Source organism: Leptonychotes weddellii, chromosome 12 (assembly GCF_054177405.1).
Source record: "Leptonychotes weddellii isolate Sample4059 chromosome 12, ASM5417740v2, whole genome shotgun sequence".
NCBI lineage: Eukaryota > Metazoa > Chordata > Mammalia > Carnivora > Phocidae > Leptonychotes > Leptonychotes weddellii.
Genome location: NC_138380.1, coordinates 74,169,981 through 74,177,617, shown reverse-complemented (window position 1 = coordinate 74,177,617; position 7,637 = coordinate 74,169,981).

Sequence of the window (7,637 nt, the reverse complement as noted above, 5' to 3'; positions counted from 1 at the left end):
GGGGAACATGGAATGAAAATTTGGTGTAATGAAAGGAATTTTTTGGAGTCAGAGAGTCTTGGGCTTAAAATCCTGCCTTCACTCTTTGCGTGAATTTAATCACATACCCAATCTCCCTGAGTCTTGGTTATCTCCTCTGTAAAGTAAAACTAACGATACCGGGCTCCTGGGTGGCTCAGTCGTTAAGTGTCTGCCTTCGGCTCAGGTCATGATCCCAGGGTCCTGGGATCGAGTCCCACATCGGGCTCCCTGCTCAGCGGGAAGGCTGCTTCTCCCTCTCCCACTCCCCCTGCTTGTGTTCCTGCTCTCGCTATCTCTCTCTGTCAAATAAATAAATAAAATCTTAAAAAAAAAAAAAACTAACGATACCAGTGAATTTGCTGTGTAACTATAATATGATGGAATGGTAATGCATTTTGTATTTTGAATTGGAATGATGATGGTGTAAATGAACAGGATTTGGAAAAAAGAGCAACATATTTGAAATAGGAAATAAGAAGACTAACATTTATTTAATTTGACATTATAGAAGGATCTCCTTGAGGCAACATAAAATAGGTATTTGAAAATTCATGACTGGTACTCAAGAGAGACACCATTATTTTATTTTGAAAATGGAGGTTATTTTGGAAGAATGGGGTAGAAATCTCAGCCTGGAATGTCAGAATTGTGAGGTTCACGAACTCTCTCCTCCATTCCTCAGTGCAGCTCATGATGAAGTCTGCTATAGACCAAGGTAATAGATTTCTTAGCCTGTAACTCTTACCTTTCCCATTCAGTCTCCACACTATGACTAAATATATTTATCTAAGCCTCATTTGAAAATTTCCATTAATTTTGGAGATGTGGCATTCTGATCTCTCTGCTAGAGAGCTCCAATATCCCCATTTTGGCTCATACTTTACCATATTTCCATTAAGTTCTTTGCTGTTCAAGGCAAAATCTCCCAGGACTTTTCAGTCTTCCTCAAAAACAAACTCTTCACTTTATCTCTCTATTTCCTGAAGTTATTTCTATGTGAAATGTCATTATGAATTCCAAACATGCCCAGGATATCAGGGTTATGCAACATTCATTTAAAAGTTGAAAATGTGGAGTATGTAAATTAGAAAATCTATTTTAGGGAAGTGCAGATCTAGCAGTCAGGGTAGCAGATTTATACTGCATTCTGTGTTGACTCAAACAATTTGGGTCAGATGCAAAAAGTTTAAGAATTAGGTTTTCCTTTCCCTTTCTTAGCTTTAAAAAAATAAGGTAAACACAAACGTTTCCCACTGAGGGCGATAATGGATCATTGGCAGAATGCAAAGAAGGCTTTATTATCCACCACGATGTTTAGCTGGAATGAAGAGCCAACATTACTAAATAATCATTCCCTTAGTTTTATTTGACCTGAGACCAATCCCTTTAAAGAGAGTTACCCTGTTAGGAAATGAGTGACATCATTATTTGCACACCCTACCTCCCTTTTGAGAGTTTTTCTTTTCCTATCTCTTGGTACATTCTTCCTTAAAAGCTCAGAGACCCAGAAAACTTCCCATTTTCTAAATGACACACTTCCTTCAAACCCTCCCACAAAACAGAACCTCTTAATTCAGACCTACTCTACCCTCTAAAGATCACACAATTAAAGCTGTTGTAGTAGGCAGTATAGGGGAATGGAAAGTCAAGCAGATCTCTCTCTTCCTGGTCCTGTGCCAAAAAGAGATGTTCTGATAGGACTCCCCTAAGTAACCACTGATGATTATATCTCCAGCACAATTCTTTATCCTGTGGGTGGCCTAATGGACATGTTTACTAGGATTTTGCATAGATATCCTGTTGTGGATCCTGTGCCTAGTCATCCACACCCTTATTCAGGGTTGAAGGTTACTCCCCTTCAATTGCTAGAATGTTGTTGCCTGATGATAGCTGTGGGATTGTCAGTTTTTTCTAGAGATTTCCCGCAGCCGAAAATACCTATTTCACCCAAGGTCATACACCCCAAAGGGGATAGTCTGCATCCAATGACTGGGGCTTCCAGTCAAGACAAATCTGAAGAACCATCCCAGTTTCAGAGCTCCTATGGGCTTTGTGGAAACATTATTACTGCATGGCACCCTACCTTTCCCTTCTACCTAATTCTTAATACTTTTACTTCCCTCATAGATGTTGATCCTGGGAGCACGCCCTAATAAACTTCCTTTACATGGTCTTGTTTCAGAGTTGGCTTCCTAGGAAACCACACCAAATACCATGCTCCAAGCCAAAACAGACTACCACCAATAACAACAGCACAACTTCTAGCAAACCTGACATTTTGTGCACTGAACATTATGACTCAATCAGCCAAGGTATTTTTGCCACTTACTCTCACTTTATTTCCACATCCAAGGAAAGAAAGAATCTATTCAATTTTTAACAGACTTTATTTTTTAAACAATTTTAGATTTATAGCAAAATTGAACAGAAAGCACAGAGATTTCTCATATACTTCTGTCCCTATATTCATAGCCTCCCCCATTACTACCATCCCCACCAAAATGGTACATTTGTTACAATTAATGAACCTACATTGACACATCATTATCACCCAAAGTCCATAGCTTAAATTAGGGTTCACTCCTGATATTGTACATTCTCTGGGTTTGGACAAATATATAATGGCGTATATCCATCATTATAGTATACAGAGTAGTTTCATTGCCCTCAAAATCCTTTGTGTTCTACTTATACATCCCTTTTCCCCTTAACCCTTGACAACCACTGACTTTCTTTTTTACCATCTCCATAGTTTTGCCTTTTCCAGAATGGCATGTAGTTGGAATCATAGAGTATATAGCCTTTACAGATTGTTTTCTTTCACTTAGCAATATGTATTTAAGTTTTCTCCATGTCTATGGCTTGACAGCTCATTTCTTTTTAGCAATGAATAATATTCCATTGTGTGGTTGTACCACAGTTTATTTTTTTCATCACCCACTGGGCAACATCTTGGTTGCTTCCAAATTTTGGCAATTACAAATAAAACTGCTATATATCCACCTGTAGATTTTTGTATGGACATAAGTTTTGAACTCTTTTGGATAAATACCAAGGGGCACAATTGCTGGATTAAATGGTGAAGATATGTTTACTTTTGTAGGAAACCACCAAAATGTCTTCCAAAATGGCTGTACCATTTTTCATTCCTACCAGCAATGGATGAGAGTTCCTGTTGCTCCACATCATTGTAAGCATTTAGTGTGTCAGTATTCTGGATTTTGACCATTTTCATAAATGTGTAGCACTATCTCTTTTTTTAATTTGCACATCCCTGATGACATACGATGTGGAGCATCTTTTCATATGCTTATTTGCCATCTAAATATCCACTTTTGTGTCTTTTAAGGAATTGGTCTAGGTTATCAAATTCATAAAAGCTATCAAATTTGTGGGCATACAGCTGTTCCTTCTAATGTAAATGGGAATGATGTCCTTTCTTTCATTTCTAACATTAGTGATTTGTCCACTGTCTTTTTTCTGTTAGTCTGTATAGAGGCTTATTGATTTTATTGATCTTTTCAAAGAACCAGATTTTGGTTTCATTTGTTTTTCTCTATTGATTTCCTGTTTTCAATTTCATCAATTTCTGTTGTAATTTTTATTACTTATTTTATTCTACTCTTTGTATTTTTTTTGCACTTTTTTTCCTAGTTTTCTAAGATGGGAGTTTAGGTGATTAATTTTAGATCCTTATTCTTTTGTAATATATGCATTTAATGTTATAAATTATCCTCTAAGTATGACTTCACTTCATCCCACAAATTTTGATATGTTGTGTGTTCATTTTCATTTAATTCCAATGTTTTAGTATTTCTCTTGAGATTTCTTCTTTGACCCATGTGTTATTTAAAAGTGTGCTCTTTGATTTCCAAGTATTTGGCAGAATTTCTACCTATCTTTTTGTTATTGATTTCTAGTCTAATTGCATTGTGTGATTTCTACCCTTTTAAATTGGTGAGGTGTGCTTCATGGTACAGACTATGATCTATCTTGATGAATGTTCCATGCAAGCATGAGGAGATTTTATATTCTGCTGCTGTTGCACCAAGTAGTCTATAGATGCCTATTACAATCAGTTGATTGATGGTATTGTTTTTTCAACTATGTCCTTATTAGTTTTCTGCCTGCTAGATCTGTCCATTTCTGATGAAGGATGTTGAAGTCTCTAACTATGCTAGTGGATCCATCTATTTGTCTTTGCAATTCTACTTTTATCTTGTTTTGTTGTTAGGCACATATACCTTAAGGATCATGATGGAGAATTGACACCTTTATCATTATGTAATGTCCTTACTTTATTATTATTTCTCCTTCAGTTTTGAAGAATGATACCTTAGAGTACAGAATTTTAGGTTTTTTTTTTTCTCAACACTTTAAATATTTTTATCCCACTCTTTTCTTACTTACATGGTTTCTGAGAAGGTGGATAATTTAATTCTTATCTTTGTTTCTTTATAGGGAAGGTATTTCCTCCCCCCCCACCCCCCACTGACTTTTTCAGGATCTGTGTTTTATCTTTGATTTTCTGTAGTTTGGATATAATATGTCCAGGTGTACTCCTGTTTTTTGTTTGTTTTTTGTTTGTTTGTTTGTTTGTTTGTTTTGGCATTTATCCTTCTTGGTGTTCTCTGAACTTTCTGCATTTGTGGTTTGGTGTAGGACATTAATATGGGGAAATTCTTAGTCATTATTGTTTCAAGTATTTCTTCTGTTTCTTTTTTCTCCTTCTCCTAATGGTAGTCCCATTATGCATATGTTATACCTTTTGTACTTGTCCCACAGTTCTTGAATATTCTGTTCTGCTTTTATTCATTCTTTTTTCTCTTTGCTTTTCAGTTTTTGGAGTTTTCTACCAGGATATCCTCAAGCTCAGAAATTTTATTCTCACTCACTTGCTCATTCATACAGACTGCCTGCTGGAGAGCTTGTCTGATTTGGTATTCAGTTCAACAAGCAGCAGGTTGCCTTACTACAGTGCACAGGGCTCTTCATGATCCAGCTCTTCCTTCACTCCCCAGTCACATTTCTTGTCATTACACCACACCCCCACTGTAGTCATACTAAGTTACTTATAGTCATGACATTCTTTTCTTTTTTTTAAGATTTTATTTATTTACTTGACACAGAGAGAGAGAGAGCACAAGCAGGGGGAGTGGCAGGCAGAGGCAGAGGGAGAAGCAGGCTCCCCGCAGAGCAGGCAGCCCGATGCGGGACTTGATCCCAGGACCCCAGGATCATGACCTGAGCCGAAGGCAGTTGCTTAACCAACTGAGCCACCCAGGCACCCCTAGTCATGACATTCTTTCTCTATTTTGCACAAACTGCTCCCTCTGTCTTGGCTTATCTTGCTAATATTATTCACCAATACATAAAATTGCTTAGTTGTTAATTTCTTAAATTAGGTTCCAAAATAACTAGGGAAGATTCTATGTATTATTTACTATCCTAGTCTCTGATCTTGACATAATGCCTGACATGGTATACACTCAAATTAAAAAAAAAAAAGTGATTTCTGTGTTGAAATGGTTTTTTGTTTGTTTGTTTCTTTTGCTAAATTGATATAATCAAATTGTTTTGAATGTGGTTAGGCATAGTTCTAAGCTATGGACATTTTGGGGAGAAATTTTTTTCTCTTAAAGTTATTGATACAATTTTAGGGCTCTGCCTCAAGCAAAATAGAACAAGAAATAATGCATTAACAAATAATGCCAAAATCTCAGGAACTTGAAACAACGATGATTTCATATAGTCATTACATGGAGACAATATTCATGGAATGAAAAGACCAGAATTCTGAGGACAGAGTACTGGGGAATGTTTCACAAGTAAAATAAAGAAGAAACTTTTTCTGTATTCCAGTATAATTACAAGAAGATAATTATTTCTATATTTTCTACTGCACAGAAATTGCATTTATGTGCACCTATATGAATTTATAAACTCCTACATATAGTTTATAATTGAATGTTTAAGAATATGTAGATATCGGGCGCCTGGGTGGCTCAGTTGGTTAAGCAACTGCCTTCGGCTCAGGTCATGATCCTGGAGTCCCGGGATCGAGTCCCGCATCGGGCTATCTGCTCAGCAGGGAGTCTGCTTCTTCCTCTCCTGCTCCCCCCTCTTGCGCTCTTTCTCTCTCTCACTCTCTCTCTCAAATAAATAAATAAAATCTTTAAAAAAAAAAGAATATGTAGATATCTAAGACATTGTTATTAATTACATTTTTCTAGAAAGTGAGACATTTGTATTTTGAAATATATGACTATTTTGTCTAAAAGAGTGATTATTTAGTTTTTTTCCGAATATTCCAGAATAAACATACGTGAAGTATATTTTCTCTTTAGGTATCTGAATTAGCAAGAATGAAACACTTTCTCACAGAAGACTTTAGTGATGGTTTACAAATTGTTTGCATGTTACCATATTTTTTCCAGGTTTTATGTTGTAGATTAGTTCTAATTAAATTCTAAGACCTTATTATTATTTTTTTTAATATTTGGTTATAGCAGTTATTCCAGTTATTTAGAGAACTGTTGATTTTCTAACTGGTGTGCTAGCATTCTCTAGCTTATTTCCCAGAAATGGAGAGAATGTCTTACTTTAGGAATTTTATTTTTTAGGTCTATTGCTACTGATAATGCAGATTATAGCACATTCGATAAATGAAAGCATATATTACCTCCAGTTCTTCCTCAATTTCTTCTAGCTTATTGCTTCTTTCTATAGGCAATATTCCCAAGAAAAGATCCACTCAGCTTATGAGTAGATTAAGTGGATTGATAAGCATACCATATCTTTTGAGTAGTTCCAGATTTCTCCCCCACCCAGTTCCAGTGTCTCACATTCCCACACTGGGCAGGCTTCTTAAGCTATTTTGGCACATTTATAATGTTAACTCCCACAAATGTTTTTTATCTGTTTTCTCTATGTTGTTGCTCTGTTTTCACATTTTATTTCTCAGAATATTAAAAAGAAATGTTAATTTGTTGAGTTATTTTATAACTGTAAATAAAAAGGAAAGGAAGAGAAAGGCTTTAGTCATAGTCCAGAAACTATTAGCACAGCTCAAATCACTCACTCTTTTGTTCTATAAGAATTATTGACCAAGGGAAGATTAGAAAGGGTCAAGGAAAGCTATCCTTCTTCCATGCCTTAGGAATACATATTTTCTTCTATGAAGGAGGATATATATATCCTCCTTCAAAGAAGAAATATAAATATATATATATTTATTAATCCTCATTTTATTCACTATTTCAAAGTCTTCCAATAATATATCTTTCTAATTAAGTTGAAAGGTAAATGATAGTGGAAGGCACCCAGTTCCATTATAACTATTTCCAGCTAATCTTGTATAGCTAAGATTGTGTCTCCTGAATTGGACTGAGAACTTCCTGGGTAGAATGATTTCATTTTTTTTTTCCTTTTAATTTCCATAGTACCTGGCACATCAAGACCTTCAGTAAATCTTGCTAAAGTAATGAATGAAAAAATACATTGATGGATATACTTTAAAATGTTATTCAATTATTAAAGAGCTTTCTGGCATAAAAACCTAGAAAATCTATTCTTTTGAGTAGTTTTAAAGCAGATTTAAAATTCATTTCCCAACA